This window comes from Pseudophryne corroboree, chromosome 10 (assembly GCF_028390025.1).
Source record: "Pseudophryne corroboree isolate aPseCor3 chromosome 10, aPseCor3.hap2, whole genome shotgun sequence".
NCBI classification, from domain to species: Eukaryota; Metazoa; Chordata; class Amphibia; order Anura; family Myobatrachidae; genus Pseudophryne; species Pseudophryne corroboree.
The window spans coordinates 247,869,512-247,894,451 of NC_086453.1; the positions used below are offsets into that span (position 1 = coordinate 247,869,512).

A 24,940-nucleotide genomic window follows, 5' to 3' on the forward strand; every position below is an offset into this window, starting at 1 on the left:
AGAAGGATATGTCTCATTAAATCTGCAAAGAGACGAATCAAACATTATGACTATTTACAGTTATGGCAGCAGGAGGGTGAAATACAGAGAGGATTGGCTCAGGCGGCTGGATCTAACCCTATCAAGAAACTGATAGCCACGGCGCCACCGCCACCATACATAACGGGAGAGCAGGTGGTCACAGAGAATGGTACACTGGTGAATGATAAACATGCACTTAGTAACTGTATAAATGTTAAAAATAATGTGACTAAGATTATTGATGCAAATACTAACCCGTGCAAGCTATACCCTGTTTTAAACTTGCCCCAAGAGACTGTGATTCGGATTTTCCTGTTGACCATGATGTTGACCAGAGCAGTCTGTTTCGGTGAGAGTACCATGGAGGTCGAGAAAGGATCGGGAATGGGTTCTGATGACCAGGATGCAGGCGTAGATTTCCAAGAACAACATAATTTCCTCCAAGGTACAAAGACATCCGCTTGGAAGAAGAATTTGACAACCTTTAACACAGACCATTGATGGACAATGCCATAGACCCCCCATTTTCCCTAGTGACTCTAAAATTTTACGATAGCCCAACACTTCAAAGATTGTAAGTCTATGGACATTGAGAAAGCTTTTTGCTCAAGCAATTATAGCAAAAGCATTAGGAAACTACAGTCAACATGTACATCGAGACAAGACATCATACAAGACCTCAATCGGCAAATGTACATTAAACTCTCATAGTTTATGACTGCATTTACCATAATTGCTTCTTATCTTCATCTCTACAAACTTCAGGTAATGACACACATAGTCGATAGGGAATACAGGCACAGATATAAGCACTCACATATCCCCCCCATTCATGTATCATCAACTAAAATGTGCTCCCCCATTTTGTTGCAACCAAAAGCCGAAAAGAGTTCGGTAAAGTTTGACAGCCCATCCACAGACCCGTAATACGGGATAAGAAGGAATTCAAATGTATACTTCGCAATACCTCGAAGCTTGATTTAAAACACGTACGGCATGATGATACATGACCCCTCAAACATGGACTCATACATACATGCTTCTACTATCTCACTAGGTCATACCTTTTTCCCACCTTCCTCTCTTCTCCCTTACCCAATCATAGAAATGTATTTTTACATGACATATATTTTTCTCTTTTTGAACTGTTTTTAGGAAGTGGCAGTTATTGATGACTGCCAAAGGGTGGACTGTCAAAGTCAGAAAAATATCACGCTGCACGTTGCCATATATTCACCTCATGCGCGTGCCTGCTGCACGTGCACATTCTCTCCCGTGCGTGTGGATATACACAGCCGCGTGATGGCGCCTCGGCCATGCGCTCGAGCGCGTGGTATGTGCATTTACGGTAGAGTTTGTGTGCGTCTAGCGGGCGACTCAATTGTTTAATAATAGAACCAAATAGCTCGTTTTATAGATAATGTTCCCCTTAATGATAACTGTAAGTTTGGTTAATGTGACTTGTTCACGGACTTGGGAATCCCTCTTTACGTGGTACAAAGGGTCTGATTAAGGTTGAACAGTGGTGTCTGGTACCTAACCGAAGAGTATTTTTATAGCAATAATCCGGTGTTGGTTAGGTAAAGATTAATCGCTCCTGCGTGTAGTTATGGCCATTAGTAGTTTCTGGACATATTCTATATTTGCAGTTCATTATCCATGCGGCGGGAATCCGGAGATTCCCACCCACCTGAGCTGTTTGAAATAGTCACAGCCCACCTGTTCAAACTAACCTATGACCTTTTGATATGATGCGAGGAGACATTCCTGTGTCCAATGAACAATGAGATTGTAGGTCCCTTTGTAGTATACTGTACTCAGTGTATATAAGATCAGCCAGCCTGAACAGCTCCCTCACTCTCTCCACAAACGGTTTTCATATTGACTAACTCGGGGCTGGTACCAGGCTGCGCTGCGATCGTTCCCAGTGTGTGTAAGTAATTCTCTGTGATTATCTCGCTCTTTGTTTGTATTGGCCACATTCTCTCTCTCTCATTCTCTCTCTGTTTAGTTTAAGATTGTAACGTTATTGTATATTTCTGTCTAGATATTCTGTTAGAATTATATGTTAGTATGTAGTGTATGACTTGTAACTGTTTTACCCCTTTTCGATATAACTAAAAGTTTGTTAGTAAAGGTGTTGGATCCTTAGCACGGTATTGTGTGTTCATTATATTGCAGATGGTAATAGGAGCGTCTCTATCGCTCAAACAGCTTTAGTGTAAACAAGGTTAAGCAGCGTTATATCGCTACAGTGTTTCAGTACAAGGTTTACAGTATAAGAATATCCTTTCTGTGTGTTACATTCAAGGTTTACTGATTGTCATCTTGTGAGCGTCTGCGCCGCTCGTGATCTCCTCGTGGTCTCGAGCGTCCGCTACGCTGATAGCGTAGCATTACGGTAGTCGCTCGCCTATAGCGTGCTCGACACCATGCATTAAGCTGTGAGCGAGCGTGCCGCATGTGCGTCTCGATCACGGCCTAGCGTATGCTACGCTAAATACTTACCCTTACGGTACCCCATACGCCAATTGCGTACTGTGTCTCTTACCCATTATTGTGAAGTTATAAGGTAATCTAAATCAGCATTATCAAGAGAGAGAGAGAGAGAGAGAGAGAGACATACTTACCATCTCCCTGCTGGCAGTCAGGCTCCTCGTGCAGCTTCCTCGGTGCAGGCAGTGGGGTGAGAAGGAGGAGGAGGGAGGGGGAGCAGGGAGCCGCAGCAGCGCTATGTCATTGGTAGTAAGCGCCGCTGCAGCATCCCCCTCTCCTTCCGTATTGGCTGCCCGGCGCTGCTGTGGATCCTGGGATGCAGGAACCGCATCCCAGCATCCACAGCAGCGCTGGGCAGCCAATACAGAAGGAGAGGGGGATGCTGCAGCGGCGCTTACTACCAATGAAATAGCGCTGCTGCGGCTCCCTGCTCCCCCTCCCTCCTCCTCCTTACCCGCTGCCCGGTGCTGGTCTCTTCTCCCTCCACAGCGCGGCGCACGGCGCAGAGCAGAGGCGGCATGTAATGAGTCAATTTGACTCATTACATGACGCTGGCCGTGCGCCCTCAGGGTAACTGCGCTGTGTGCCAGGCCCACTTGGCACACACGTAGTTACGGCCTTGGTGCTTTATTTCTAATTCTTATATTTATTAAAATAAAGAACAATACATTCTTTAGCTGTAATGTAAGGAATGTGGTGTCATAATTACATATACAGCAGTACAACTGCCTTTAATTGATATTAAATATCCTTCTTAATGTAAACCTCTGGTTGGTACAGAAATTTAAAACTGATGGGCATCACTGGTGGATTGAATAAAATAAAAAGCTGATTCAGAGGTGGACACTATTGGCACAATCTCTGCGTAACTGTGCGAAAATATGCAAAAGCTGTAAGAGGCATCTTCTGTTAAAAGACTCCCACCTGTGGCTTTTCTGATCCGCTGCTGCATCGCAAGATGCAGCATTGGAATAACATTGCAACCTTTGGCTGCAACTTAAGATACAGTATCTTAGACGGCCCACCATCAAGGGAGGTCTGTGGGTTCTTGACTCCTGGGCCCAGCCAGAAAGGGGGCCCGGGTGTCAGAAGAGTGGTAAATGTATTGCCAGATCCACCAGTCAGGGCCGGCTCCAGGCCTACTAGTACCCTGAGCGAGAACATGTAAAAGCGCCCCTTCCCACAACCCCTATGCGAACGTCGAAGGCGCGCGGACTCCAGGGAAAGTGGGCGTGGCCTCATAACTTCATATTATTAGACTATAAATATATTTTCACACCCCCTCTATGCACACAATTAGCAGCCTTACACATAACAGCCACAGTACTGTTCCTTACACACAATGTCTCCAGTATAGTGTCAGATACACATAATGTCTCCAGTATAGTGCCAGATACACAATGTGCAGTGCCAGATAGACATGATATGCCCTGCAGCTGTGCCAGCTACACATGACATGCCACGCAGCCGTGCCAGCTACACATGACATGCCCCCCAGCAGTGCCAGCTACACACAATATGCCCCCCAGCAGTGCCAGCTGCACATGATAGTGTTCACTTATTAGGGCAGGGTGCTGATCACAGGGAAGGCACATTTTTAAGTTAGGAGGGCAAAATTATGTACATACTGTAATGCTTGGTGCTCATCTGCCTACATGCTAAAGAATGGACAGTGCGCGGCGAAGGCGCGCATCAAAAATTTAGGGGCGTTGCTTCGTGGTGAAGGTGCATGGCCACATAATAGTGGCAATTCGCATTACAACGCACAGTAGTGCAGCTAATACACATTGCACCAGGTAGAACCTCCTATACACTTTGCACCAGGCAGAGCACGTTACACACTTTGCGCCAGGCAGAGCACGTTAGACACTTTGCGACAGGCAGAGCACGTTAGACACTTTGCGCCAGGCAGAGCACTGAGACATATTGTGCCAGGTAGAGCACTGAGACACATTGTGCCAGGTAGAGCACTGAGACACATTGCGCCAGGTAGAGCACTGAGACACATTGCCTAGCCACAGACGCCTAGCTGGAACACTACATGATATGCTCCCCAGCCGTGCCAGCTACACATGACATGCCCACCAGCAGTGCCAGCAACACATGACATGACCCCCAGCAGTGCCAGCAACACATGACATGCCCCCCAGAGGTGCCAGATACATAAATGGCCACACAGTGCCAGATATGTCCCCACAGTTCCAGATACATAAATGCCCCTAAAGTGCCAGATACATAAATGCCCCCACAGTGCCAGATATGCCCCCACAGTGCCAGATAAATAAATGCTGACACAGTGCAAGATAAATAAATGCCCCCACAGTGCCAGATATGCCCCCACAGTGCCAGATACATAAATGCGCCCACAGTGCCAGATAAATAAATGCCCCCACAGTGCCAGATGCATAAATGCCCCAACATGCCAGATATATAAATGCCCTCACAGTGCCAGATATGCCCCCACAGTGCCAGATACATAAATGCCCCACAGTGCCAGATAAATAAATGCCCCCACAGTGCCAGATATGCCCCCACAGTGCCAGATACATAAATGCCCCAGTGCCAGATACATAAATGCCCCCACAGTGCCAGATACAGAAATGCCCCAACAATGCCAGATAAATAAATTCCCCCAGAATGCCAGATAAATAAATGCCCCCACAGTGCCAGATACATAAATGCCCCCACAGTGCCAGATACATAAATGCCCCCACAGTGCCAGATAAATAAATGCCCCCACAGTGGCAGATATGCCCCCACAGTGCCAGATACATAAATTCCCCCGTGATAGATACATAAATGCCCCCACAGTGCCAGATAAATAAATGCCACCACAGTGCCAGATAAATAAATGCCACCACAGTGCCAGATAAATGTCCCCACAGTGCCATATACATAAATGCCCCCACAGTGCAGATATGACCCCACAGTGCCATGCCCCCACAGTGCAGATATGACCCCACACAGTGCCATTCATAAATGCCCCCCCACAATACCTGCGGCGCTGGGAGTGTGAGGAGTGCTGCAGTTTGAGTGCGTGGGCGGGCAGGTAGGTGGGCGGGCTCCAAAGCGGTTGTGTGCGCTATGCACGCTGCGCGGTGCTGGCATCTGACATCAGACACCGGCGCCGCACAGCGCGCACTGGCACACAAGAGTATAAGGCCAGGTAATGCTGCACAGGGCCAGCTCCAGGTTCGAATATGGCGGCACCAGTGCGCGGCGCCCATTAAGGGTGGAGTCCCGCACGGCCGCTCTATTCTAACATGCCTGGAGCCGGCCCTGCCACCAGTGTTCCAGGTAGCGCTGCAGCAGCAAGCAGTAGCCGGCATGTAGAGAGAGACAGTAACAGAAGTATTGTAAATATGGCATGGGCCTCAAGCCAATCGGAGCTCGAGGACCGGCAACCAATCAGGAGAGACTGACTCCTGATTGGCTGCCAGTCCGCGAACTCTGATAGGTTCGTGGGCCATGGCCGAATCCACAATTAAAATGCTGCTGTCCCTCTCTCTCACTTCACGATGGCTACTGCCTGCCGCCACTGCACTAGCTGAAACACCTGTGGGTCCAGAGCTACATATACAGTACCACAGTGCTTACACCCAGGTCCTGAAGCAGCTGCTGCTGCTGTTGTAAATGGAGGCCAGAGGGGGAGGAAGAGCCGCTGAGGAGCATCTCTCCTCTCTGGTCCTTTGCTTTCCATTTCTGTGTGACTGCTGAGCTTGGGTGCTGGGGATCTAATGTCATGTTCTAGTGACCATCTCCGGCACCAAATGTCTAAAGGAAAGCTGCCAGCTGGTATCCAGGTCAGGGAGGAGTGGAGGAGGTCTGCCTGGACAAGAGGATTAAGGCCACCCCCACACCCTTCAAACCTCCTACCCCACCCGCCCACCACATTTCCTCCCTCCTGTCATCTCTCCCCGAGTCCCCTGCACTTCTTACCTCTGCCAGTAACTGCCTGATCTCTGAGGAAGTTCTCCTCCTGCCCTTATGACCATTGATGTTTATCTGAGGTGAAGTTGCAGCTCTGTCGTGTGCCCAGGAAAGTAAATTGTAATTAGCACTATATTTATAACCCTTTTTCTGTCACACTTAGCCTCTCCCTCTCTATTTCTTCCAGTCACCCACTATCTATCCCCATCACTCTCTGCCTTTCCCCATCACTATCACCCCATCATCCTCTCCATCACCATATGCCTCTCACCGTCATCCTCTCCATGTTACCCTTTTCCTCTCCCTGTCACCCTCGTCCAATCATCCTCTCCCTGTCACCATCTTCCTTTTCCTGTGACCCTCTTCATCACCAGTCATTCTCTCCCTTTCACCATCTTCCTCTCTCCCCGTCACCCTCTGCACCTGCATGCTACCCTCTTCCTCTGCCTTTCACCCTCTACCTCTCCCACTTGGCCACTGACACTCCCGGTCACCTTCTACCTCTCCCTGTCATCCATTGCCGTGTGACATATTGTTAACTATTATGTACTAAGGGCACTGCAATGTGGCATAAAGCGTACTAAGGGCACTGCAATATGGCATAATGTGTACTAAGGACAATGTAATGTGGCATTATGTGTGTTAAGGGCCACACCACTTCCAACCGTATTTCCCTCTCTCTCTCCGGAACCAAGAATAGAATGGTTTAAAAAAGACGGCAGCTTTCATTTTGAATGATTTTGTTGATTAGGTAACATTTTGTTTTATGTGGATGTGGCTTTTACAATGTATTTTATGTGGATCCGGATTTAGGTGTGTATAGGTAGAATTAATGTGTCTTTCACTATATATTTAGTAGAGATGAGCAGGTTCGGTTCTCCGAGAACCGAATTCCCCCGAACTCCACGTGGTTTACACGGGTCCGAGGCAGCCTCGGTTCTTCCCACCTGACTCGGAAAACCCGAACGAGGCAAAAAGTCATCATCCCGCTGTCGGATTCTCGCTAGATTCGGATTCCATATAAAGAGCCTCACGTCGCCGCCATTTTCACTCGTGCATTGACGAGAGAGCGAGAGGACGTGGCTACGTTCTCTGAGTGGAAAGCTCAATATCAGCTCAATATCAGTGCTCAGTATCTGTGCTGTATAGTGGTGACCAGTATACTTCAGTACAATAGTCCAGTGCTGCATCTCGCTGCTCAGTGTCAGTTCTAGTATCCTCATCAGTGCTCAGTATCACTACTCATTGTCTTGTGCTGCATTGTGGTGATAAGTATACTACAGTACCATAGTCCAGTGCTGCAACTCGTTGCCCAGTGTAAGTTCTAGTATCCTCATCAGTGCTCAGTATCACTACTCATTGTCTTGTGCTGCATTGTGGTGACCAGTATACTACAGTACAATAGTCCAGTGCTGTTCTCGCTGCCCAGTGTCAGTTCTAGTATCCTCATTCATGCTCAGTATCACTACTCATTGTCTTGTGCTGCATTGTGGTGATAAGTATACTACAGTACCATAGTCCAGTGCTGCAACTCGTTGCCCAGTGTAAGTTCTAGTATCCTCATCAGTGCTCAGTCTTGTGCTGCATTGTGGTGATAAGTATACTACAGTACCATAGTCCAGTGCTGCAACTCGTTGCCCAGTGTCAGTTCTAGTATCCTCATCAGTGCTCAGTATCACTACTCATTGTCTTGTGCAGCATTGTGGTGACCAGTATACTACAGTACAATAGTCCAGTGCTGTTCTCGCTGCCCAGTGTCAGTTCTAGTATCCTCATTCAATCTCAGTATCACTACTCATTGTCTTGTGCTGCATTGTAGTGACCAGTATACTACAGTACAATAGTCCAGTGCTGCATCTCGTTGCTCAGTGTCAGTTCTAGTATCCTCATCAGTGCTCAGTATCACTACTCATTGTCTTGTGCTGCATTGTGGTGACCAGTATACTAAAGTACAATAGTCCAGTGCTGCATCTCGCTGCCCAGTGTCAGTTCTAGTATCCTCATCAGTGCTCAGTATCACTGCTCATTGTCTTGTGGTGTATTGTGGTGACCAGTATACTACAGTACATTACTAAAAGTCCAGTGTCTTGTGCTGCATCTTGCTGCTGTAGGGTGCTGTGGTAGTGTCCTGTCACTGTGCATAGGTCATCATCATTCCAGTCACAGTGGTATCTGCTATCTAGTGGTACAGACATTACTGCCGTCTAATTCCAGATATATTACTGGCATATAATTCCACACATTAAAAAATGGAGAACAAAAATTTGGAGGGTAAAATAGGGAAAGATCAAGATCCACTTCCACCTAGTGCTGAAGCTGCTGCCACTAGACATGGCCGAGACGATTCAATGCCGCAAAGGCCGATGCCCAATGTCATAGTAGAGAGCATGTAAAATCCAAAAAACAAAAGTTCAGTAAAATGACCCAAAAATCTAAATTAAAAGCATCTGAGGAGAAGCCTAAACTTGCCAATATGCCATTTATGACACGGAGTGGCAAAGAACAGCTGAGGCCCTGGCCTATGTTCATGGCTAGTGGTTCAGCTTCACATGAGGAGGGAAGCACTCATCCTCCCGGGAGAAAAATGAAAAGAGTTAAGCTGTCAAAAGCACAGCAAAGAACTGTGTGTTCTTCTAAATCACAAATCCCCAAGGAGAGTCCAATTGTGTCGGTTGCGATGCCTGACCTTCCCAACACTGGTCGGGAAGAGGTAGCTCCTTCCACTATTTTCACGCCCTCTGCAAGTGCTGGAAGGAGCACCCACAGTTCGGTTCCTGATATTCAAATTGAAGATGTCACTGTTGAAGTACACCAGGATGAGGATATGGGTGTTGCTGATGCTAAGGAGGAAATTGACAAGGAGGATTCTGATGATGAGGTGGTTTGTTTAAGTCAGGCACCCGGGGAGACACCTGTTGTCCGTGGGATGAATAAGGCTATTGACATGCCTGGTCAAAATACAAAAAAATCACCTCTTTGGTAAGGAATTATTTCAACAGAAATGCGGACAACTGGTGTTAAGCCATGTGTTTCCTTTTTCAAGCTGTAATAAGTAGGGGTAAGGATGTTAACCACCTAGGAACATCCTCCCTTATACGTCACCTGGAGCGCATTCATCAGAAGTCATTGACAAGTTCAAAAACTTTGAGTGACAGTGAAAACAGTCCACTGACAACTAAATCCCTTCTTTCTCTTGTACCCAAGCTCCTGCAAACCACACCACCAACTCCCTCAATGTCAAATTCCTCCTTAGACAGGAATGCCAATAGTATTGCAGGCCATGTCACTGGCAAGTCTGACGAGTCAACTACTAACTGGGATTCCTCCGATGGATCCTTGAGAGTAACGCCTACTGCTGCAGGCGCTGCTGTTGTTGCTGCTGGGAGACGATCGTCATCCAAGAGGGGAAGTCGGAAGACCACTTGTACTACTTCCAGTAAGCAATTGACTGTCCAACAGTCCTTTGCAATAAAGATTAAATATCACAGCAGTCATCCTGTTGCAAAGCGGATAACTCAGGCCTTGACAACTATGTTGGTGTTAGACGTGCGTCCGGTATCCGCCGTTAGTTCACAGGGACTTAGAGAAGTGGTTGAGGTAGTGTGTCCCTCTTACCAAATACCATCTAGGTTCCACTTCTCTAGGCAGGTGATACAGAGACTGTACACAGATGTCAGAAAAAGAGTCACCAGTGTCCTAAAAAATGCAGTTGTACCCACTGTCCACTTAACCACGGACATGTGGACAAGGGGAGCAGGGCAGACTAAGGACTATATTACTGTGACAGCCCACTGGGTAGATGTATTGCATCCCGCAGCAACAACAGCAGAGGCACCAGTAGCAGCATCTCGCAAACGCCAACTCATTCCTAGACAGGCTACGCTTTGTATCACAGCTTTCCATAAGAAGCACACAGCTGGCAACCTCTTACGGAAACTGAGGAACATCATCGCAGATTGGCTTACCCCAGTTGGACTCTCCTGGGGATTTGTGACATCGGACAACGCCACCAATATTGTACGTGCATTACATGTGGGCAAATTCCAGCACGTCCCATGTTTTGCACATACAATGAATTTGGTGGTGCAGAATTTTTTTTAAAAACGACAGGGGATGCAGAAGATGCTGTCGGTGGCCCGAAGAATTGCTGGCCACTTTTGGCATTCAGCCACCGCATGCCGAAGACTGGAGCACTAGCAAACACTACTGAACATGGCCTGCCATCATCTGAAGCAAGAGGTGGTAACGAGGTGGAATTCAACCCTCTATATGCTTCAGAGGATGGAGAAGCAGCAAAAGGCCATTCAAGCCTATACATCTGCCTACAATATAGGCAAAGGAGGGGGAATGCACCTGACTCAAGCACAGTGGAGAATGATTTCAACGTTGTGCAAGGTTCTCCAACCCTTTGAACTTGCCACACGTGAAGTCAGTTCAGACACTGCCAGCCTAAGTCAGGTCATTCCCCTCATCAGGCTTTTGCAGAAGCAGCTGGAGAGATTGAAGGAGGAGCTAAAATGGAGCGATTCCGCTAGGCATGTGGGACTTGTGGATGGAGCCCTTAATTCGCTTAGCCAGGATTCACGGGTGGTCAATCTGTTGAAATCAGAGCACTACATTTTGGCCACCGTGCTCGATCCTAGGTTTAAAGCCTACGTTGTATCTCTCTTTCCGGCAGACACAAGTCTGCAGATGTTCAAAGACCTGCTGGTGAGACACATGTTAAGTCAAGCGGAACGTGACCCACAAACAGCTCCTCCTTCATTTCTACCGCCACTGGAGCTGCGAGGAAAAGGATAACATTTCCAAAACCACCCGCTGGCGGTGATGCATGGCAGTCAGGAGTGAAAACTGACATCTGGTCCGGACTGAAGGACCTGCCAGTGATTATTGACATGTCGTCTACTGTCACTGCATATGATTATGTCACCATTGAAAGAATGGTGGAGGATTATATGAGTGACAGCATCACTGTAGGCATGTCAGACAGTCTGTACGTATACTGGCAGGAAAAAGAGGCAATTTTGAGGCCCTGGCACAAACTGGCTTTATTTTACCTAAGTTGCCCCCCCTCCAGTTTGTACTCCGAAAGAGTGTTTAGTGCAGCCGGTAACCTTGTCAGCGATCGGTGTAGGAGGGGACAAATTAATACTCTGTGAAGAGGAGGATGTACACAGTGAAAGGGGTGACGAATCGGACGATGAGGATGAGGTGGACATCCTGCGTCTGTAGAGCCAGTTTGTGCAAGGAGAGATTGATTGCTTCTTTTTTGGTGGGGGCCCAAACCAACCAGTCATTTCAGCCACAGTCGTGTGGCAGGCCCTGTCGCTGAAATGATGGGTTTGTTAAAGTGTGCATGTCCTGTTTATACAATATAAGGGTGGGTGGGAGGGCCCAATGACAAGTCCATCTTACACCTCTTTTTTTATTTATTTATCTTTGCATCATGTGCTGTTTGGGGACTATTTTTTTAAGTGCCATCCTGTCTGACACTGCAGTGCCACTCCTAGATGGGCCAGGTGTTTGTGCCGCCCACTTGGGTCGCTTAGCTTAGTCATCCAGCGACCTTGGTGCAAATTTTAGGACTAAAAATAATATTGTGAGGTGTGAGGTGTTCAGAATAGACTGGAAATGAGTGGAAATTATGGTTGTTGAGGTTAATAATAGGATCAAACTTACCCCCACATTCTATGATTTAAGCTGCTTTTGAGGTTTAAAAAAAAACAGAATCCAAAATGCACCCGAATCCGACAAAAATTCTTAAGCAAGGTTTTGCCAAAACGCATCCGAATCCAAAACACAACCGCGGAACCGAATCCAAAACCAAAACACAAAACCTGAAAAATGCCTGCTGCACATCTCTAATATTTAGTATAGATTCTGGTTTTATGTGGGTGTGTGAATTTACAGCAGTTTTCTCTCCTATATTTTTGTATTTTTATAGTATAAATTATATGATTGATAGATTAATATGTTACACCCACAGCCCAAACTTTGGCAATTTATGTTTAAACTGGTTTACTCACCAATTGATGTAGCTCCACCCACATTATTCACAGCTCCGCCCACCTCTGCATCCCGGACTTCCCTTGTGAAGGGGTGAAGGGCCCTGCCCATTTTGTCAGTCCCGGGCCTGACATTTTGTGATGGCAGCCCTCCATCTTAGTAACCCTCAGGTCACTCAGGATGTCCGTCTGCCAGCGGCAGTGAAACTGCGTCCGTAGACGCAGTCACTGGCCTTAGCATGCCAAAAAATAGGACCAGAACACTCCCGTTTCCTGCATCATTTCTCTTCCCCACCCACAAGTGCCTTCAGCCTGTCAATCAGGCAGTAGCGTCCTTCATTACATATGAGCAACACATCACTCAGTTGTGATCAGTTCAGAACTGCATGCAGGTCTGAATCAGCCCCCAAAACTTCATTGCTCTTGGACACTGCAGCTAAGCAATAACTACATCTCTAATATTTAGTATAGATTCTGGTTTTATGTGGGTGTGTGAATTTACAGCAGTTTTCTCTCCTATATTTTTGTATTTTTATAGTATAAATTATATGATTGATAGATTAATATGTTACACCCACAGCCCAAACTTTGGCAATTTATGTTTAAACTGGTTTACTCACCAAGTGATGTAGCTCCACCCACATTATTCACAGCTCCGCCCACCTCTGCATCCCGGACTTCCCTTGTGAAGGGGTGAAGGGCCCTGCCCATTTTGTCAGTCCCGGGCCTGACATTTTGTGATGGCAGCCCTCCATCTTAGTAACCCTCAGGTCACTCAGGATGTCCGTCTGCCAGCGGCAGTGAAACTGCGTCCGTAGACGCAGTCACTGGCCTTAGCATGCCAAAAAATAGGACCAGAACACTCCCGTTTCCTGCATCATTTCTCTTCCCCACCCACAAGTGCCTTCAGCCTGTCAATCAGGCAGTAGCGTCCTTCATTACATATGAGCAACACATCACTCAGTTGTGATCAGTTCAGAACTGCATGCAGGTCTGAATCAGCCCCCAAAACTTCATTGCTCTTGGACACTGCAGCTAAGCAATAACTACCAAGTTATACTTTCAAAACCTTAACAAATAAAACAATTCTTCAGCTTTATGAAAAAGATAATATGTACTGTAATAAATTGGATAAGGAAGAACTTCAAAAGAGAGTCTTGTTAGCATCTAAAGAGACAAGTCAGTTAGTGCACGGGGAAAGTGGGATCAATTTGAACATGTTTCTGATGTGCCCATATTTGCGTCCCCTTGGTAGGAGTTCAATCTGTGTGTAAAGCTGTGGGTTATTTTATCATGATATGCTGTCCATTGTGTGTGTGTGTGTGTGTGTGTGTGTGTGTGTGTGTGTGTGTGTGTGTGTGTGTGTGTGTGTGTGTGTGTGTGTGGGGGGTGGGGGTGTGTGTTTAGGCGCAATTTATTAAATATGGAAGCACTTAACATAGAAACATAGAATTTGTCGGCAGATAAGAACCACTTGGCCCATCTAGTCTGCCCCTTTTTTTATTTTATCCTTTAGGCAATCTCAACCCTTTTTTAACCTTATTTCTTTGTAAGGATATTCACTTAGATCTAATATGTGTTGAGATAGATATTTTATTATTTATTTTCTATGAACACAAAAGGGAAAAATTATCTGGGTGACACTTTGAAGAAAGATCTGTTGTTATAAAAGGCTTTATTTATTTTATCTGAAAGTTAGAATATGTATGCTGCATAGCAATTGCCTGTAGTGAGGGACGTTTTGGCTTTACCTGGCTTAAAGATGATCTTCACATCAAATGCCAACTTCTAGCATTGTGTTTATTGGATGTTTTATTTATGGTATAGCACTATTGTGTGTTTCACAGTTTGCATAAAATCTGTATTTTATAGTATAATCATAAGCAAATTAAATGGTTTATCAAATACAATTTTAAGGCCTGTGGTAATATTTTTTTTTATATAATAATAACTTTAATATTAACATTAATATTTGAAAATTGAGCAATTTAACATTGTCCATCCAAATATGTTATTTGAGAGATGGTGGGGGAGCACTGTTTCAATAACAGGATATAAAACATTAGGGCTAGATGTAACAGGCTGTGTTTTTTGAAACGTGCGATTTGTTGCATAAAGTTACAAGTTTTCCGCAAATTGCAAATGTAATAGGGTGCGGGTAAGGTACTAAATCACATGTTTTCAGCCTCTACTAAAAAAAGCCAGGGAGAAATCACATCCAGAGGTTTTCCCATTCAAAACCCTAGAAATCACAAATATAATAGGGTTGCGATTTTCTAAGTACCACACAAAACATTTGGTAGAAATCACCAGAACAATAGACCAGGTTCTGGCTGGTGAGTTTTCCAGAAGCATGCACAGATCAGTGAGAGGAGTAATAGAGATGCTGGCCTACATTCATTCCTATGGTGGTGACCGATTAATTAGAAAAACCACAAGGGTCATCCTCAAATGACCTTGTGGTTAGAGGAGGAAACTGCAAGGCAAATTGGGGATGATCCTGGTGGTTTTTCTAATTAATCGGTTCCTATCATAGAAATGAATGGAGCCCAGCGTCTCCTATGGGCACACAGTGATAGGCTGTTCACTGGGAGAGCAAAAACAATCAGGAAGCTGCTGCTTTGGCATTGTCTACTGATTGGCTACCAGATCCCTTTAGTGACATTAGTCATGTGGGGTCCAGTCATGTAGTATAAGTGTATATGTAAACATACACTTCTACTTCTTAATTTTGGATCAGGTTTTTGCGGGTTTTTTTTTTAACCCCGTGGATGCTTACATGGAATGAAAAGGACCGATTTACACTTTTTTTTTGTTTTTTTACAGGTACCCTATAGATTTCCACAGGACAAGTGGGATGTAGGCAGGGCAGCCATCAGGGGGGGACTGTGGGGACTGGTTTCCTGGGCCCTTAAAGAGAGAGGGGCCCACCCCTGGCTCCTACCGCCAGTACCTGTAGAGCTGCACCAGTCTGTAAACTAACAGCAGGCTGATGTGCAGGGAGGACTTCTTAAAACAAGCCTTATCTGTAGAGATGAGCGCCGGAAATTTTTCGGGTTTTGTGTTTTGGTTTTGGGTTCGGTTCCGCGGCCGTGTTTTGGGTTCGACCGCGTTTTGGCAAAACCTCACCGAATTTTTTTTGTCGGATTCGGGTGTGTTTTGGATTCGGGTGTTTTTTTCCAAAAAACCTAAAAAACAGCTTAAATCATAGAATTTGGCGGTCATTTTGATCCCAAAGTATTATTAACCTCAAAAACCATAATTTCCACTCATTTTCAGTCTATTCTGAATACCTCACACCTCACAATATTATTTTTAGTCCTAAAATTTGCACCGAGGTCGCTGTGTGAGTAAGATAAGCGACCCTAGTGGCCGAAACAAACACCGGGCCCATCTAGGAGTGGCACTGCAGTGTCACGCAGGATGGCCCTTCCAAAAAACCCTCCCCAAACAGCACATGACGCAAAGAAAAAAGAGGCGCAATGAGGTAGCTGTGTGAGTAAGATTAGCGACCCTAGTGGCCGACACAAACACCGGGCCCATCTAGGAGTGGCACTGCAGTGTCACGCAGGATGTCCCTTCCAAAAAACCCTCCCCAAACAGCACATGACGCAAAGAAAAAAAGAGGCGCAATGAGGTAGCTGTGTGAGTAAGATAAGCGACCCTAGTGGCCGACACAAACACCGGGCCCATCTAGGAGTGTCACTGCAGTGTCACGCAGGATGTCCCTTCCAAAAAACCCTCCCCAAACAGCACATGACGCAAAGAAAAAAAGAGGCGCAATGAGGTAGCTGTGTGAGTAAGATAAGCGACCCTAGTGGCCGACACAAACACCGGGCCCATCTAGGAGTGGCACTGCAGTGTCACGCAGGATGTCCCTTCCAAAAAACCCTCCCCAAACAGCACATGACGCAAAGAAAAAAAGAGGCGCAATGAGGTAGCTGTGTGAGTAAGATAAGCGACCCTAGTGGCCGACACAAACACCGGGCCCATCTAGGAGTGTCACTGCAGTGTCACGCAGGATGTCCCTTCCAAAAAACCCTCCCCAAACAGCACATGACGCAAAGAAAAAAAGAGGCGCAATGAGGTAGCTGTGTGAGTAAGATAAGCGACCCTAGTGGCCGACACAAACACCGGGCCCATCTAGGAGTGTCACTGCAGTGTCACGCAGGATGTCCCTTCCAAAAAACCCTCCCCAAACAGCACATGACGCAAAGAAAAAAAGAGGCGCAATGAGGTAGCTGTGTGAGTAAGATAAGCGACCCTAGTGGCCGACACAAACACCGGGCCCATCTAGGAGTGGCACTGCAGTGTCACGCAGGATGTCCCTTCCAAAAAACCCTCCCCAAACAGCACATGACGCAAAGAAAAAAAGAGGCGCAATGAGGTAGCTGTGTAAGATAAGCGACCCTAGTGGCCGACACAAACACCGGGCCCATCTAGGAGTGGCACTGCAGTGTCACGCCGGATGTCCCTTCCAAAAAACCCTCCCCAAACAGCACATGACGCAAAGAAAAAGAAAAGAAAAAAGAGGTGCAAGATGGAATTGTCCTTGGGCCCTCCCACCCACCCTTATGTTGTATAAACAGGACATGCACACTTTAACCAACCCATCATTTCAGTGACAGGGTCTGCCACACGACTGTGACTGATATGACGGGTTGGTTTGGACCCCCACCAAAAAAGAAGCAATTAATCTCTCCTTGCACAAACTGGCTCTACAGAGGCAAGATGTCCACCTCATCATCATCCTCCAATATATCACCGTGTACATCCCCCTCCTCACAGATTATCAATTCGTCCCCACTGGAATCCACCATCTCAGCTCCCTGTGTACTTTGTGGAGGCAATTGCTGCTGGTCAATGTCTCCGCGGAGGAATTGATTATAATTCATTTTAATGAACATCATCTTCTCCACATTTTCTGGATGTAACCTCGTACGCCGATTGCTGACAAGGTGAGCGGCGGCACTAAACACTCTTTCGGAGTACACACTTGTGGGAGGGCAACTTAGGTAGAATAAAGCCAGTTTGTGCAAGGGCCTTCAAATTGCCTCTTTTTCCTGCCAGTATAAGTACGGACTGTGTGACGTGCCTACTTGGATGCGGTCACTCATATAATCCTCCACCATTCTTTCAATGGGGAGAGAATCATATGCAGTGACAGTAGACGACATGTCCGTAATCGTTGTCAGGTCCTTCAGTCCGGACCAGATGTCAGCATCAGCAGTCGCTCCAGACTGCCCTGCATCACCGCCAGCGGGTGGGCTCGGAATTCTGAGCCTTTTCCTCGCACCCCCAGTTGCGGGAGAATGTGAAGGAGGAGATGTTGTTGACAGGTCGCGTTCCGCTTGACTTGACAATTTACTCACCAGCAGGTGTTTGAACCCCAGCAGACTTGTGTCTGCCGGAAAGAGAGATCCAAGGTAGGCTTTAAATCTAGGATCGAGCACGGTGGCCAAAATGTAGTGCTCTGATTTCAACAGATTGACCACCCGTGAATCCTTGCTAAGCGAATTAAGGGCTCCATCCACAAGTCCCACATGCCTAGCGGAATCCCTCCGTGTTAGCTCCTCCTTCAATGTCTCCAGCTTCTTCTGCAAAAGCCTGATGAGGGGAATGACCTGACTCAGGCTGGCAGTGTCTGAACTGACTTCACGTGTGGCAAGTTCAAAGCGCATCAGAACCTTGCACAACGTTGAAATCATTCTCCACTGCGCTTGAGACAGGTGCATCCCACCTCCTATATCGTGCTCAATTGTATAGGCTTGAATGGCCTTTTGCTGCTCCTCCAACCTCTGAAGCATATACAGGGTTGAATTCCACCTCGTTACCACTTCTTGCTTCAGATGATGGCAGGGCAGGTTCAGTAGTTTTTGGTGGTGCTCCAGTTTTCTGTACGTGGTGCCTGTACGCCGAAAGTGTCCCGCAATTCTTCTGGCCACCGACAGCATCTCTTGCACGCCCCTGTCGTTTTTTAAAAAATTCCACCACCAAATTCAAGGTATGTGCAAAACATGGGACGTGCTGGAATTGGCCCAGATTTAATGCACACACAATATTGCTGGCGTTGTCCGATGCCACAAATCCACAGGAGAGTCCAATTGGGGTAAGCCATTCCGCGATGATCTTCCTCAGTTGCCGTAAGAGGTTTTCAGCTGTGTGCGTATTCTGGAAACCGGTGATACAAAGCGTAGCCTGCCTAGGAAAGAGTTGGCGTTTGCGAGATGCTGCTACTGGTGCCGCCGCTGCTGTTCTTGCGGCGGGAGTCCATACATCTACCCAGTGGGCTGTCACAGTCATATAGTCCTGACCCTGCCCTGCTCCACTTGTCCACATGTCCGTGGTTAAGTGGACATTGGGTACAGCTGCATTTTTTAGGACTCTGGTGACTCTTTTTCTGAGGTCTGTGTACATTTTCGGTATCGCCTGCCTAGAGAAATGGAACCTAGATGGTATTTGGTACCGGGGACACAGTACCTCCAACAAGTCTCTAGTTGGCTCTGCAGTAATGATGGATACCGGAACCACGTTTCTCACCACCCAGGATGTCAAGGCCTCAGTTATCTGCTTTGCAGTAGGATGACTGCTGTGATATTTCATCTTCCTCGCAAAGGACTGTTGGACAGTCAATTGCTTGGTGGAAGTAGTAAAAGTGGTCTTACGACTTCCCCTCTGGGATGACCATCGACTCCCAGCAGCAACAACAGCAGCGCCAGCAGCAGTAGGCGTTACACGCAAGGATGCATCGGAGGAATCCCAGGCAGGAGAGGAATCGTCAGAATTGCCAGTGACATGGCCTGCAGGACTATTGGCATTCCTGGGGAAGGAGGAAATTGACACTGAGGGAGTTGGTGGGGTGGTTTGCGTGAGCTTGGTTACAAGAGGAAGGGATTTACTGGTCAGTGGACTGCTTCCGCTGTCGGCCCAAGTTTTTGAACTTGTCACTGACTTATTATGAATGCGCTGCAGGTGACGTATAAGGGAGGATGTTCCGAGGTGGTTAACGTCCTTACCCCTACTTATTACAGCTTGACAAAGGGAACACACGGCTTGACACCTGTTGTCCGCATTTCTGGTGAAATACTTCCACACCGAAGAGCTGATTTTTTTGGTATTTTCACCAGGCATGTCAACGGCCATATTCCTACCACGGACAACAGGTGTCTCCCCGGGTGCCTGACTTAAACAAACCACCTCACCATCAGAATCCTCCTGGTCAATTTCCTCCCCAGCGCCAGCAACACCCATATCCTCCTCATCCTGGTGTACTTCAACACTGACATCTTCAATCTGACTATCAGGAACTGGACTGCGGGTGCTCCTTCCATCACTTGCAGGGGGCGTGTGAAAGGATTGCCCCTCTATTCATTAACCCTCGATGTGATGGCCTCTCAGACGTCCGTGAGTGTAAACCTTTAGCCACAAGTCACATGCACAACACAAGCAGCAAAGATTCACACTGTTTATTGTTCGTTTAACAAAAGTATATAAGACAACGTATATGGGTGTAACTGACATGTTGTTACACTCTTATTGGCTCGTTAGCAGTTACCAGGCAGAATATATAAGGCGGATGTCCATATATGGGTTTTCTACAAGTTTCTCAAAACATTTATCAAAGTCTGTAACACAGGACATTTGGTAACACACAGAAGTAGAAATAACAGGTTTGATCTGGTATGGAACTGCCCTTGAAAACCAGGCTCATACAAGCCTGGTATTTGTATGAGCAGACAAAGGTACCCGGCACAGGGTGGTACGTATCTATGCAAACACATAACAGTTCATATAGCATGTTTTAACCCTTCATTAGGGAAGTAGAAATATTCACTTTTACACTGTAACTATTATAAGGAAATTGATCATATAAAAAGTAATATTTACAAAGCACAGAAGAGTTAACCCTTCAATCCCCTCTTAGAATCATGATTGTTATATAACATGATTCTTGGGTGAGGCTCCTTTCTTGTTCCTCCAGTTCTTGAGATATTGGACATAATCGTCGGGTCCCTTACTATCAGAGGAGGTGACAGGACTGGTGGTTATATCATAGTACATCAGGGCCTTATCAATGCCTTTGGAGGTAAGTTTCTTTCCACAGGGAATTACACAATAAACTATAATGCCTACAAGAATTAAAGTTACAAGTATGAATATGCTTATTTGCACAAGAGCCTGTTTCCAATTTTCAAACCACCCAAAATATTGGCTCCATGGGTTGGGATTTTTTGACAATATGGGATATTCCCTTTTCCACATTTCGCACTGACTGTCATTTGTTTTGGTGTCATTAAAAAGGCTGAAAAAACAATTTTCCTGTTCTAGGGGTATATTAAGGGGCACTGTACCTAGGTGGGGCCTAGATTTGCCACAGACATAACAGTTGCTTTTATTGTGTTTGTTGTCAGCAAGTTTAGGGAACATGAAATAATCAAGGATGTATGTGGCTACGTGTGTATTGGAGGAATTGTACCACAAGGTGGGGACCCCATCTGTTTGTGTGATGTCGACTTCACATATTGTGAGGTGAATGAGGGCCAGTAGGGCTATCGAGATAGTCCCCAGGATAGAGATAGGGGGCAGGTTCTTCATCGTTTTCTGTTCTTCTGTCTTCGCTAGGTGGGAGGTCAGGGCTGTCTGCCCCGGTTCGTACCTCACTGGAATCACTTGCTTCCCTCTCTAGGTCTGGTCTAGGAACCTTTTTTACTCGGGATGCATGGATCCAGGTAGGACTTTCCTCTGTCAGGACTGCTGTTCGGGTAACTGCTACGACTTCCGCCTCTTGGCCATAGGTGAAGTCTCCTGGGCTCTTGCTGCGGGGGAGGATCTTCACCACTACTCTGTCTCCGACCTTAAAAGGGTGTGTTGGTTCCTGTGGATTCAGAGGGTTTTTTACAAGCGACATCATGTTCAATCTCATCAAGTTTGGTTATGAGGGCCCTGACATACTCTTCCCTTATAAGTTCTAGATCTCCTTCCTGTATCATCAACGGTTTCTTAGCCCAGGGTGTGGGGAAGGGTCTACCCATTAGTATTTCAAAGGGTGAGTATCCTAGAGTTTTCTGTGGGGTCATTCTGATTTCTGCTAGGATAATGGGAAGGACCTGCTTCCATTTGTGGAAGGTACCTCCTGTGGCCTTCCTTAGTTTGTCTTTGAGGGTCCTATTCATTCTTCCTATGACCCCTGAACTCTGCAGGTGGTACGGGATGTGAAACTTCCACTCCACCTGCAGAGCTTTTACTAAGGCCTGTGTGATTTTGGCTGTAAAGGCTGAGCCTTTATCACTATTTATTTGCAGGGGGCACCCCCATCTAGGGATGATTTTCTGTGTTAGGATTCTTGCTACTGTCTTGGCATCCTCTGACTTAGTTAGGAATACTTCTGGCCAGCGAGAGAACATATCTACAATGACCAGGGCATATTCTTGTTTGCCTATGCCAGGGATATGGGTAAAATCAATTTGTAAGTGTGTAAAAGGGGTGGTGGGGTATTTAAGATGCTGGTGTTTCGCTTTATTAGGGTTGTTAGGGTTATTCCTGAGGCAAGTGATGCATCTGCTAACATACTGGTCCACAAGTGATTTGGCATTAGTAACATAAAAATCATTGGTTAGTAGGAGGAGTGTTGTGGCTTCACCACGGTGACCAACACCACGGCAATGGGCAACGAGCAAAGGGGCACTGGACTGGGGTATACAGGGTTTCCCCTCTTTGCAGATTAATCCTGATTTAGGATTTTTCTGCAGAATTGGGTAAGTCCAGTCGGAGAGATCAGTATTAGTCGCAGCAGCTTGAAGTTTGAGTGAGCAGATGGACGTTGTCAAGGGAGGGACATGCTCTAGTGAGTGCAATGAGTTCTGCAGCTTGCGCGGACTGATAAGGTATTGGTAGGGCTTCCAACACAGTGTCAGGGAGGGTGACAATGGCATAGCCAGCCTGGTATGTATTGTCATTGGGTCTACTACAGGAGCCGTCAACAAAAACTATGTCTGCGCCTGGTATGGGAACGGGAGACATGTCAAGTCTGGGAGAAGTTTCAGCTTCAATGGAAGCAGCACAGTCATGTAGGTCGGGTGGTTCATCCTCGGGACCTTTCAAGCCTAAAAGGGCATTGAGAATGGGTGCAGGGCCAGAAGAACTAGCAGTGTACTTAATGGTAAGGGTAGGGTTACTCAAAAGGAGTACTTCATATCCACTAAGGCGTTGTGTTGACATGTGCTGTGTGTGTAAGCCTTTAAGTATTGCCAGGACATCATGTGTGGTGTGGAGTACTGTGATGTGGCCTAAAGTGAGGGTAGTGGCCATTTCTGCAACCATTGCACAGGCTGCCAAAGCCCTGAGGCAGGCAGGCATACCTTGCACAGACACTGGCATGACTTTGGAAAAAAAATGCCACGGGGCGCAACTTTCCTCCATAAAACTGTGTGAGCACCCCCGCCATGGTTTTACAATTGTCCCTTGCATATAGATGGAAAGGTAGTACATAATTGGGGAGGCCAAGTGCCGGACTTTTCATCAACATACATTTTAAACTTTCATATGCAGTTAACATTTCTTGTGACCATTGTACAGTTTTAGGTTTGTCCTTCAGTGTGGCTTGTCTCAAAATGTTATCATAATAAGAGCAATCAGAAATCCACTGTCTGCAGTAATTTACCATACCCAGGAAGGACAGTAGTTCCTTCTGGGTAGTTGGGGTGACCAGGCCCAATACAGACTGTATGCGTTGTGGACTGATTTTCCTCTCTCCCTGAGTGAGCACAAAACCTAAGTAATCAACATGCTTTTTACACCATTGCATTTTTGTTTTGGACACCTTGTGTCCACATTCACAAAGCCAGTTTAGTAATGAAACACCATCCTCTCGGCAGGCCTCCTCAGTTTGACTACAGAGCAGCAGATCATCTGCATACTGTAGCAGGACTGAACCATGGTGAGGTTGCCAGGGCCCCAATGTGGCCTGGAGACAACAGGTGCGTCAATAATCTGCACCAGGTAAGTTGTTTACCCTCAAAAGAAAAGGCAAAAAGTAATTGTGTCTGTGAATCTACAGGTATGCTGAAAAAGGCATTCTTCAAATCAATTACAGAGAAGAACGCAGCATCTGCAGGGATTGCAGAAATGAGTGAGTTTACATCTGGAACAATTGGTGCAATTGGGACAATTAACTGATTGATCGCTCTGAGATCCTGTACAAATCTTATACTGCCATCAGCTTTGGCAACAGGGTTCACAGGAGTACAGTATGGTGATACAATATGTCTGAGAATACCCTGTTGTAAGAATTGCTGTATGAGACCTTCTATCTTTTCTGGTGAGAGGGGATACTGCTTTTGATAAACAGGTTGTGAGTCGGGTTTGAGATTGGCCTTATGTGGTGTGCATGAGATTAGGCCAGTGTCATATGGACCTTCTGACCAAAGAGCGGGGTTTACTTGAGCTAAGTCAGGCATTGGTGGGTAGGTTGTTAATGAAGGTGGAAATGAGTAAGCTTTCTGAGTTAAGCAAAGGTAAGCCAGCGTCATCTGTCCAGCAGTCCTTAAACCTTTTCCAAAACTCAGTAACAGACTCCGAGGGTTTCTGTTTACAAGCTACAGCGACAGGCAAAAAAGCACAGGCAAAGGAGCACGGGTTTTAAAGACTTCCTTCATATGTGTATAGCTGCGTCCTTTGCAAGCTTTGCGCAAATAAGATATACAGCCATCGAGGGTAATGGTGGGCTTGGGACAGTGTTTTACTATTATCTAAACTCTGGGTTACTGGTGCGTTAGGGATAGAGCTAGTGGACGCACCCTCCAGCAGTGGAGTTGGAGGCGATCCCATCTGGTGTGAAAGGGTTACTGCTGCCAAGAGATCTGTGTCCTCAAGCGCAGGATACATTGGAATGCAAGGGGGAGGCGAGAGGGATTTCAAAGATTTACAGTTTCTCACTTCTTCGCTTCTGTGCTGTTGGGAACTGATATTTTTTAATCCTCCATATAGAAAGGGTAATTACTGCCTTCCCGTAGGAATGGGTCCTGTCCTGCTTTCTCTGTCTACCCTGCTAAATTATACACCCATGGGTTAACTAAGTAATACTCTGAGGTAGAGTTGCGGGCGACATACATCTTGCATGTCTCACCAGGGAGGGGCGGGGGATATGTAGTTTTTTTTACTCTGACTAGAGCCCATTGTCAGACAGTAATATAAATCAACAGTACAACTTTAAAAGAAAATATCTAAAATTTACAAGACTCTACTATACATGCATCAGCTAACCAGTTAATTAGTCATTGACAATATCACAATATTATCTGTATAGTGAGAACATGAAATCTTTTGACGTGTACGATACTTACCATTCGTACAAGATGTCAGAAAAATACAGCGTTTTAAACAGGAAGCAGGAAAAGTGTTTGAGTAAAGATATCTGGCAGACGAAAACTTACCAGCCGTCTGACCAAATATAAGAACTTATCTCACTACAAACATACAAGAATATATAG

At 46.3% G+C, this 24,940-nt stretch overlaps 1 long non-coding RNA gene across 1 annotated transcript; it reads left to right on the forward strand.

The window, feature by feature from the left end:
• Positions 1-20,243: 20,243 nt before the first annotated feature.
• On the forward strand, positions 20,244-23,647 carry LOC134965471 (uncharacterized). Its single transcript, XR_010188385.1, has 3 exons — positions 20,244-20,538; positions 21,075-21,181; positions 23,509-23,647. It is a non-coding gene; the product is annotated as an uncharacterized LOC134965471 (long non-coding RNA).
• The last annotated feature ends 1,293 nt before the right edge of the window (positions 23,648-24,940 follow it).